General features: G+C 42.8%; 1 protein-coding gene across 1 annotated transcript in view; it reads right to left on the bottom strand.

The window, feature by feature from the left end:
• Positions 1 to 7736: 7736 nt before the first annotated feature.
• Positions 7737 to 11410, bottom strand: part of KCNK12 (potassium two pore domain channel subfamily K member 12) — a 29469-nt gene continuing 25795 nt past the window's right edge. The window contains exon 4 of the transcript XR_011738161.1: positions 7737 to 8004. The gene's annotated coding sequence lies outside the window, so the exon portion shown is untranslated. The remainder of the gene's footprint in view (positions 8005 to 11410) is intronic.

The following is an 11410-nucleotide window of genomic DNA, read 5'->3' as shown; positions in this document are numbered from 1 at the left end:
AGGGAGACCTGGGCACCATTCTTGTGAGACCACCTGGAGTCCTGTGTCCAGCTCTGGAGCCCTCAGCACAGGGAAGACATGGACCTGTTGGAGAGGGGCAGAGGAGCCACAGAAATGATCAGAGGGCTGGAACAGCTCTGCTCTGAGGACAGGCTGGGAGAGTTGGGGACGTTCAGCCTGGAGAAGAGAAGGTGCCAGGGAGATCTTATAGCAGCTTTCCAGTACCTAGAGGGGGCCTACAAGAAAGATGAGGACAGACTTATTAGCAGGGCCTGTTGTGATACTACCAGGGATAATGGTTTAAAACTAAAAGAGGGGAGACATAAGGAAGAATTTTTTTACAATGAGGGTGGTGAAACACTGGCCCAGGTTGCCCAGAGAGGTGGCAGATGCCCCATCCCTGGAGACATTCAAGGCCAGGCTGGACGGGGCTCTGAGCAATCTGATGTGGTTGAAGATGTCCCTGCTCATTGCAGGGGGTTGGACTGGATGGCCTGTGGTGGTCCCTTCCAACCCAAACAATTTTATGATTTTAAAATCATGGTGCCACCTGTTCCCCTGCTCAGGGTTTTGGTCACAAGATGGCCTGCAGATTGGGTCAAAGTGAGGGGAAGGAAGAGGAGAGATGAGTAAAACACCCGAGCTACTGTGCTGAGACCTCCACAATGCTCCTGTCCCTCTCTGCTAGGTCTGTGTGGGAGCAACCATGGGAGAAGGGGCTGCCAAGAGGGACCCTGGAGAGCCCCTAAATTCAGCCCAAATCCCCTCAGAGGCATCTCTGTCTCCCCACGTTTACCTTCAGAAGGTCTAAATATCAGGAGGTGCACTGGCGTGTTTATGATGCCCAGGGCATCCAATCCCCACACGTTGCAATGCACAATGAGTGTGTGCTACCCCTCGCATGCATTAGCTGTTATCTCTGCCTGTCTAAAGCTGCATTTTCTGCTGTGGAGGTGCAAGGAGTGCGTATGAGCCCTCTCTGACAGTACTTTCTGCTTGCATCAGTCTTTAGCATCTCTGTGGAAAAGCATGTAAAAGCACCCACGGCTTGAGGCAGAATTTTGCACTGGTGATTTTTCCACTGGCTTTGGAAAATAAACTCATGTGTTCCAGCAGGAAAGTGGTTATGATATTTCTGAGGACTTCCAGCAGTGTCTGTCTGTGGCCCCAGATTTCTCTGTCATCTCTCTCACAGGTGAAACCAGCCAAAAAAAAAGTGAACAATCCCTCACAGTTGTTTTCACGTGCACTTTTGAAGTAACATTTTTACAGCAAAGCAGTGTAGATCAAAATGCTTTCAGGTTGGGAGGTGATACCAAAATAAACTTCTAAAAAGTTAGCTCATCGACTTTTCAATGCTTGGGTGCAAAGCAAAAGATACAGTAATTCTTAGGATAGCTTTTAAAATTGCTGAGAGATGCAGCTGTCTTTTCACTGGCAATTTCAAAACCTAGAGCTAGGCTTTTTTTAGACTACTTTGATAAATGGATGTTTTGTTAAAATCCCACTGAGCTGAGCTGCTTTCTGACTTCCTAATTCTGATACCTGTGTGATGGGAGAATTCATCCCCATAAGCTTTATGCATGGCAACACCTGCTTTCAACTCTTTCATTTGCCTTTAAGAATACTCTCAAGTTTTCAGTGCTGTGGCCTGATATTTGCTTTTACCAGCTTTCCATGCACAAGGGAAGCAGTTTGGGAAAAAATTTCGAAAATGCCAAATACTCTCCGTTTCTGTTGGAGCCAAGGTGGTCAAGATTTGCAGGGTTGAGAGTCTCATCCTCATCATCTTCATGAGAAACCACATGGAAAAACATGCTGCCTACAGCATTGGTCTGGGATTGGATCTGCTGTTAATTCTTGCACAGATCTCCATGCTATCATGGAAGAGTCCTTGCCTCTCCAGTGTCTGAATTTCTGCACATAGAATCATAAAATCACAGAATTATTTAGGCTGGAAAAGACCCTTAAGTTCATAGAGAAACATATATGAAATGAGGATGCCAAAAGCTTCTCATTCAGAGACTTGAGGATAAGCTTATGGTCTGTCATGAGACACTTGGAAATCATGGGCAGTAGAAGCACCAGAGGCAGAAAGGAGCAAAGACAAAGTATTTAGATCATCCATGAGCTCCTTGTCATTGATAATGGTCTGAGGAGTTAGAAAAAAAGGTGATTGCACTTCAGGTGGGAACAGTCACTAAAAAATTATTCTCAATGGTTCATTTTTTCCTCTAAAGGGATGTGGATACAGCCTGTAACTGCCTATAACCCATTTTTAATATAATGTAATTCCTGCTTAAATGATCTTGCAGATCTCAAGGATATGCTAACATTTACCATCGTCTATTAGATCTACATTGGAATATTTCATTTATTCTGTAATAGCACAGCTGATGCTTATGAGAGGTTGCTTAATTATACCTACATTTTGGAAGATGAAAGATAAAAATAAATATTGGTACAAATCAAGATTTTACTTGCAATCATGAAGAGCCAAGAGCAAAGATTCAACATAATTATATGGGTATGAACAATCTCATCCAATATTGGCTTGTTCCTTTCTAATTACTGATGGGTTTTACCTGATTTGCAGAGATTTCAGAGCAAGTGTTTCTCTCCCTGTATATTCCAGATGAATTGGTTTGATTTTACATTGCCAACCCAGCTCATGTAATGAGACATGGACTGTTGCAGCTCCTGACATGGACATGTCTTTGGCCAGGAGTGCAGGAGAAGACTTCAGACCTGGCCTGACCACGGTAGGAGTGAGCTGGGGAGAGCCCAAAGCAGACGGATAGGGAAAAGTGTCCCCTTCACGTTACCCCAGAGGACTCCTGCTGGGTTTGGTCCCTCCATTAATTTCATCACTTATATTGTCATGTAATTAAGCTGCTCTAGCTTGTCAGGCTAAACAGTTTTATTTTTCTAGACATCACAGCTTAGCAGAAATTCCTCATTTGAAAGATGCTTACTGTCAAATCCTCACGTATTTCCTACTGAAAGAGCAGAGACTTGCAGTCACTTATCCCATACAGTTTCCCAGGAAGGGGCAGAGGTGGTCACTGGTCCATGGCTCAGCAAGGATGGAGGGTTTATCTCTGGTAACAGACAGAAGATCTGAGGAACAGCACAGAACTCATGTGCCGGAAGGACTGACACACAGTTATTGGTCTGTCAGTATCCAAGTGTCTCCAGCGCACACGCCTGCTCTCAGTGTAATATGCGACAGAAGATCAAACCATACTGAAAGCAGAGAGATGCAGTTAGATGGCTTCTCCTATCAAAGCAAACCCAAACACATCAGTTAGATCCACTCCACTGGGTGTTTCGTTATTCTTTTCGGTAGTTTACTGGGAGCATAAGAATTTCCTGGGCCAAGAGAGCTGTACATGTGGTGTTTTGCCAACCGATTGACATTTCAGTTATGATGGACATACGGACATAAAATTTTGCACAACATGCATCCACCTGCAATAACTGCAGCTACTGGAGTGAGGGAAGGGGGCTGCCTGTCCTGTTTCTGCAAACATACCCAGAGAAAGTATCCTAAATGATTTGCCATCACTCCAGGGCTGTATCACTCAGGAAGCCATCTCTCTTGGTGTCAACACGATGCGTTGTGTTAGAGGCAATCAGAAGTTTTCGCATGGAAGATTGCATAGGAAATAAGTTTTCCCTGCAAGCACATCTCTCCTGAGGCATGCAAATGTGTTGCTTCAGGTTCTGCTCACTTAGTTTACAATTAAAATGGAATAACGCTATGAAAGAAAGCAGTTTGTAACTCTGGGAAGGTGAAACTTAGGGCCAACTCTTCTCAATTTTGATGTCACCTAACACGTTTTTTGTAGGGTCTCTCATACACATTCACTGGCCATTTGGGGATGCAGCAGATGATGTCTCTCCTGGAAAGGGACCTTATGTCTGTGCAAGACCTCATGGGTTGCATGGGGACCAGCAGCCTCTAAGTCAATGCAGCAGTATAGCTGTGATTATAGACACCCAAATCTCAATAAATTCCAAAATAAAGGCTTTCATCACAGTGTTAAAAACTTCATACATGAACCATTTTGAATGACTGGAAGGTGACGATCTATATGTACATATATATATATATGTTTTTTTTTTTTTAACTGATTTCAGGCACATATGTACAGCTTTGGCTGACTTTCAAGAGAAGTCTGTGGGAACATCTGACAGCAAAATTAAGTTATATGTTTCTTGTGGGAGTTAGTTTCCTACAAAAACTGTAAGCGCCTTGTTTCCCTGGCACTCAGATTTTTAAACCTAATCCTAACAGAGTATGAACTGCTTTTAATTACCCCCAGCGACAGTATTTCATCCTTTGAAGGAATCTGCAAGGGAGCAGAGGGGAACAGGGAGGTTTAGTGCAAACGCGAGGGTGTGATTTATTTTTAGAACTGGTGTGATGATCAGATCAGCTGCAGAGGTTTTGTCACCGATTTTAGCAGGTCACAAATTCACACATTATTTTTGAATTAGTTTGGGAGAATAAAGCAGTGGGAAGGAAACAGGAGACCTAGAAGCAGGCAAAGGAATAAATGGGGTAAGAGACCAATTAAACTGGACAAAAGCAAAGAGACGAACAGGGAGCATGGGGAGGGCTTTAATATTGCTCAGGTAAAATCTTTTTTGGTTTGCTCATTTAAATAGCCTAATTTCTACCAAAATAACTGCTTACATGACTAGGGTGAGCAAGATTTTAACCTTCATGTAATCTTCCTGTATAAATGAAATAGTTGTACAAATGCACTTTCCTGATAGGGTATAGACTTCGGAAAGAGGTGATGGAGTATTTCTTGGTGTGTGATCCAATGCCCACTGGAGGAGAAGGAAACTTGGACCCAGGAAAACGCAACAGCTATCATCTTAATCTAATGGAGTTTGCAGCTTGGTGGCTGAAACCACCAAAAAATGTAATACATCATTAAAGCCCAAATCATGCTGCACAGGGTCTAAGGAATCATCTCAAATTGCCTCATCATGTATGTGTCACCTCTTGCGCAGGATTGTACCCACTGTGCTCACAGCTCTTGAAATTAAGGCCATGTCTCCTACCGTGCCTCAGTGAGCTGGGAGCAGGGTGGGGGTGTCAAAAATGCACGTGTGCCCATTGCAGTGGGTGCTGGAAGGGAGGGAAGCCAGAGCAGCACAGCGGCGAGATGCCAGCGGACAGCCCGATGCCAGGCTGGTACCAGTATGTGTGTATGATAAGATCCCAGCAACACATTTGTGAACTTGAGGTGGCCCCATCATCACTGTATTGTAAATGCCTTGCAATGTAACACAATGTTAATAAAAATAAAAGTGGTGTTCCCCAGGGCTAAGTATTTGGGCCAGTTCTGTTTAATCTCTTTATCAATGATCTGGATGACGGGATCGAGTGCACCCTCAGTAAGTTTGCAGATGACACTAAATTGGGTGGGAGTGTTGATCTGCTGGAGGGTAGGAAGGCCATACAGAGGGATCTGGACTGGCTGGATCGTTGGGCTGAGACCAACTGTATGAGGTTCAACAAGGCCAAGTGCTGGGTCCTGCACTTGGGTCACAACAAGCCCAGGCAGTGCTACAGGCTCGGGGAAGAGGGGCTGGAAAGCTGCCTGGCAGAGGCAGGTGTTGAGTGTGTTTGAGTAGTTAGCAGTAGCAACAGGACAAGGGGGCATGGGCTTAAACTCTGCCAGGGGAAATTTAGACTGGATATTAGAAAGAAATTCTTTATGGAGAGGGTGGTCAGGCATTGGAATGGCCTGCCCAGGGAGGTGGTGGACTCACCGTCCCTGGAGGTTTTTAAACTGAGATTGGACATGGCACTTAGTGCCATGATCTAGTAAATGGACTGGAGTTGGACCGAGGGTTGGACTTGATGATCTCTGAGGTCTTTTCCAACCCAGTCAGTTCTGTGATTCTGTATGTGTTTGAGCCTAGTTACAATGATTTCAAGTTAACGGTCCAAAACTTGCAATTACTTTTGCACCAAACAAATGTAAATGTAAATGTAAACACAAACACAAACATAAACATAAACATAAATATAAATATAAATATAAATGCAGCCCTTACCTGAGGGCTGGATCCTGCTGCAATAAGTTGGATGAAGGGCTGTTTTTACATTCCTGCCCCCGGAAAGGTTTTTGGAGGACTGGAGGCAGATGCATGCCCCAGCTGTGTACTAGCACCGTGTCTGCTCCTAGAGAGGCTGAGCGAGCCAGCCCAGGCTGACCAGAGGGCAGCACAGATGAGCTTTCCCAGAGTGGCAGAAACACGGGACACCGGCTCCCAGCGAACCAGTTGCCTTCTCCCACCTTGTGAGATGCACCAAGGACAGATGATTTCACAGTGGCCTTTTGCCTATGCCAGCACAAGCCACTTCAGAGATCTCAGGAGCAGTTGTGGGAGCTCCTGGTACTGCCTGTCCATTTGAGTTTTCTCTTCTCCTTATTGGCTTTGCTGCCTTCTTGGAGAGAAGAGCTTAGTACCTTTTTTTGTTTGTTTGTTTTTCCCGTTAGGAAATGTGCTGAAGTATCTGGTGGCTCTTCCAGGAAGGGATATATTTGCAAATCAGGAAGGTACCAGAATAGTAATATCAAAATGGAGTGGTGTAGAGAGTGTAAGTGTTATTAAAAAACAAAAAACAAACAAAAAAACAAAACAAACAAACAAAAAAGAAAACAAACCACACAAACAAAAAAAGTGTTTTCTGTAAGTTTGAATATCCATCAGATTAGGATAGGGAGGGTTCCCTCGCCCCATACTCTGTGATGGAGAACTTTCTGGTTTGAATTCTGAATAAATTGAAATATTCTGTAAATCTTAACTTCTTTGAAGCATGGGAGAGCCCAAATCGATCCCAGGGGAACTGGTACTCCTAATGTCAGCATCTCTGAGGACACCTGCTATCAGTGGAGTCAGTGCTAAGCAGCCAACAGCTTCCCTCCCCGCTTTGCTGCCTGGCCCAGCGTCATCTCTGGTGGCTGCAACTCACCAGCCTCTAGACTTTCTGCTGAATTTGTGTGTGTGCTGGCAAGCAGGGGCTGTCACACCAGTGCTCGCAGGTTGTGTCTGGCTGGGACGGTGTAGCAGCGGGTGCCATGTAGAGCATGCATCCCAGCACCAACTCTCACTAGGGTTTGTTTTAATTAGCTAAGGAGATTTGGGACAGAAAAATGCATTTTGGCTGGGTTTATAAACCTGAAAGGTTTGCACTTTGGGTCCATGTTATTTAGCAAGATTAGCAAGCCTCCATGTCTGGTGCAGTGACATTTCTTTGTTTGTAGTGCGATTGATTTTTTAAAGCACCTTTCTAGTCAATACCAGAATTTCCAGGATTTATCTTAATACCTTGGACAGATGGATCCTATCGATTTGAATGGGAGCTGGGGAGAGGGGATATATAGGGAGTTCTTTATAACTGTTTACAGAGCAAACAGTTTCCATCTGCTCTTGTATTTTACTGTAAAGCAAAGGGTCAGCTGCAGACTTTAATAGATGACCATCATGTACATTAGAAGCATGTCACACTAGTTATTATCCTCCACAGCTCTGCTTGACCGTACATGGTTTAGCCAGCATCTTGGGGGGCTGTGGGGTCTCCCCTTACAGCTCCCTGGTCTCCAAGGATCTCTCAGTCAGGAGGCGCTTCTGCCTTACCCCCTGTTCCCCATGTTCAGAAAAGAAAAGTACTTGCATACACATCCCAGGCAACATTTTTTTCTCCTGTTTATTTCAAAAGTCTTTGTAATAACTTAATTGCAACAACCTGAATGTCACCTGGAATTTGACATCCTCCCAGATGTACAGAACTCAGACTCGGTTGTGTATCACAGCATTAAAAACACACAGGAATGTACCTTGAACACCACCAGTGAGTTCTTCCATGGTCTCATGAACCAGCAGCTCTACACATCCTCCACCAACACCTCTGCATCGCTTTGTAATGCGGCTGCGCATCAGCCGTCTCTGCATCCCAGCTCCATAACTGTGCTTCTGTGAATGAAGGGGTGCCAAGTCAAAAATATCAATTTTTGTTTGCAAACTGTATATAGCATACTAGTAGAAATGTGATCTGTATTTAATTGGCTTAGTATATGGCTTTTAGTCCTCTTCATTCAAAGATCTTAGAGTGGAAATATCCTGAGCTGACATCAAAAATGGGACCATTTCATTAAAAGCACTTACAATTATGGTATGTGCTGGAGGCAAGGTTCCTGTCAACACAGAATTAAAGCATTTTAAAAGATGCCACTTGATTAAATAGATTTTAATCTTGAAATTTATTCCAGTTTGATGTTTTGCTGGGAAACAACATCTGAAAGAGTAAAAATCTATGCTTTGTAATCAATGATTTACAGGAATTTATGCTGCTTCATTTCATTTCTTGACTCAGTAAACACAACTGAAATTGTGCTGGAAAAATACATGCAGCTCCTTTTGACTTCTAGCAAGCATTTAAAAGTCATTACATCTGCTTAATTAGGCTATTTACTACCTGCAATTCAACTGAGTTATTCCAGACTTAGGCAACGGTAGCATTTATTTCACAGAACCTACCAGCTCTTTCAGCTTGTTTAGGTAATTTCTGTACCATTCAACCCTTTGGGAGTATGTTGAGTGATGCCAGGCACTGAAACCTGCCGTGACTGTCGCTGGCCAGAGAAATGCCATTTTTTCTGGCCAACACTCAGCTGAAATTCCTCTTGGGTGTTACGATAGTCCCTGGCTAATACCCATATCCACTGGTGACACTAAAAATCTTATCTAAGACTTGCTACCATCCTCTGATTTCAGTACTGGAAATTTCCCTAACAGTGTAGAAACAGCTGCAGAAACTTGTTCAGAAAGTGCCAGTCTTGGTGCTGCAGCTGTTCGCAGGGCAATGTTCAGCACCCCAAACATCCACCTGGTGCTCTCCTGAACCCAGATTTCTCCCACTGCTGGGGAAGCAGCTGGCTGCTGCAAACAGAGGCACCTCTGCTCACAGCTTTTGCATATGACCTCATTATGGCCTCATTTAGGATTATTTTTGCTTTTCTGATACGCTAATATTGGGTGTTTTGCTTTCTTTTGTTTTTTTCCTTTTTTTTTTTTTTTTGTAGAAAAACCATGACCACTTGAAGGTCAACTGTCAAATGGATTGAATGATCAGCATAGGAAAACTGAAAATTATGACATCTTGTGTGTAGGCTGTGAATAATGGCCAACGCCCTTTTGATCATTAAAATAGAAAATGCTCTCTATACTTTCTGATACTTTTAGCCCATTAAGAAGGCATGGATATGACCACACTGCTGATGATTTGCACCACTTTCCTGGCAGAACATTTGCTGGCTGCAGACCAGGGGCTGGCGGTGGGATGGGTCCCATGCCCCAGGACACTTGGCCGGAGGAGGCAGCTGCAGGTTGCCATGACTTTCGGCTCCTCTCCAAAAACCACAGACACCCTGAGGCAGGTCCATTTTCTGCTGGGGACTGGACCAGCATTCAGGGTCCCTTGACCACGGGTGCGCTTACATTTGAGGATGGAGGCAACTCCATCGCTGAGCACTATTCAGACCGAGGCATGTCCTCAAATATACTTTGATTACATACAGTGAAGAAAACATAACTCTTGACTACCCCAGTGGTGTCAGAAACAGAGGCTCCCCAGAGGCAGGTGCATGGAGCATTAGAAACAAATGCTACAGTAATTTCGTGGGGCGTGCCTGAGCTTTGGGGCCCAGTTGTGTATTTTAGCACCTTACCTTCTGATCGGAGCAGCACTTTTGTTGCTTCACTGTACTTGTAGGGCGGTAAGATAATTTTTTTCCCTTTTTTACTGATAAAGATCTCTTAGCAAATATAACCAGAATTGGTAACTGATTCATCATGTAATATTTATATGTGCTGTCATTACACAGAAAGCCTAAACGAACCTCTCTGTAGATTTTACGAAGAAAGCAGGATCACAACATTACTGCTTAGCCGGCGCAGAGGCTGAAGATAAGAGTTGATAACTGCACCTGGGTCCCAAACACTCCAGTGTTGGGAACAAACTGAGGTTCAAAGGTGGCCAGGAACAGTCGAGCACAGGCTACAGCACTGTGATGTGCGTTTCAAGAGTGGCTCAATATAATGTCAGTCTTTTTTCTCTTTTGCCTTTTCCTATAGCACAGTTGCCAGCAGTCATAGCTGTGTACCAGTGGTTAGTGGTGAGTGGAGCTCTACTATTTATGTTTCTTTGCCTGAATTAGAATTACATTAGCATGCCCTTAGTTTGCAATTGCCAAACAGGTTTGGAAGGTCTGTACATGTAATTGTGGTTGCATCAATACGGCAGCCTCGGTTTTAATCCTTCTAGAAGTTTGATTCATAGGAGTGAACGTACAGCATAGGGCATTTTCCAAGTGGGATTTTCATCCTTCTGACTATATTTTAAAATTTTTAAACAAATTAGATAAAATGGGCAAATAAAATAGGAAGGTCTTTTCACTTAAAACTCGATCTTTAGCATCTTTCATTGGGTTCATGTCAAGGATTTCTGTTGGAAGGAAAAATTATCTATCTTCTAATTCCAACCATGACAAGTAATTGAAACTCAGACTTTGCAAAATAATTTTTAAAACAAAAATGTTCAGAGAAGTGTCTAATTTTGGTGTGTCTGGGAACATTTGCCGATTTATTTGCTAGTGTTAACATTTCAGCTGCTTGTAATAAATGCAAACGGCAAAGTGACACCAAGCAGAAATTAGCAGAACACTGATCATTCATTTTGTAATTCACACCTAGTAGAATACAGAAGTAAGCAAATACCAAAACCAGTAGAATCAACTGCAGAAGTAAAATTTTTGATGTTTGTAATAGGAGATAATAATGCCAGCTCAGATGAAGATATCTACCAAGCTGTGCCCCTTTAAAAAGAAATAATATAAACGGGAATACTTTTGAGCAGATAAGTTGTAATTAAAGTATTTTAAATTGGCTTGAAATTTTGAACTAATATTTTTGTAGAGGATATACAACAAAGTAGTATTCTTGTGAGCGATAAGGATGTCTATATATGTAGAAAAATTGAATTTTTAATTTTTGTAAATGAATAATGCATATATACACACAAAACTTTTTCAGATGTTGTGCTTTTGATATCAAGGTTTTACAATAGAATTAGAACTTAATTTTTGCACTGCCTGTACAGCCCATGGATGTTACTACAGACAAAAAATTTCTAGACATCATTTTACTTTCAGGGAATAAAACTGATTCACTAATACAAAAATTAGGAAATGACAGCCATTGAGACAAAACTTGAGGTTTGAATTGCACACTGTCAGAAATATCAGTAATTTTTTTCATGTTGTTTATTGTGATTTATTATAAAAGCATTAATTTTGCATTGACTCATTGGCTTTACAAAGTA

The sequence above is a fragment of the Patagioenas fasciata genome, chromosome 3 (assembly GCF_037038585.1).
Source record: "Patagioenas fasciata isolate bPatFas1 chromosome 3, bPatFas1.hap1, whole genome shotgun sequence".
Taxonomy (NCBI): Eukaryota; Metazoa; Chordata; class Aves; order Columbiformes; family Columbidae; genus Patagioenas; species Patagioenas fasciata.
Note: the sequence above shows the minus strand (reverse complement) of the source record. Positions and strands in the feature narration are given on the sequence as shown.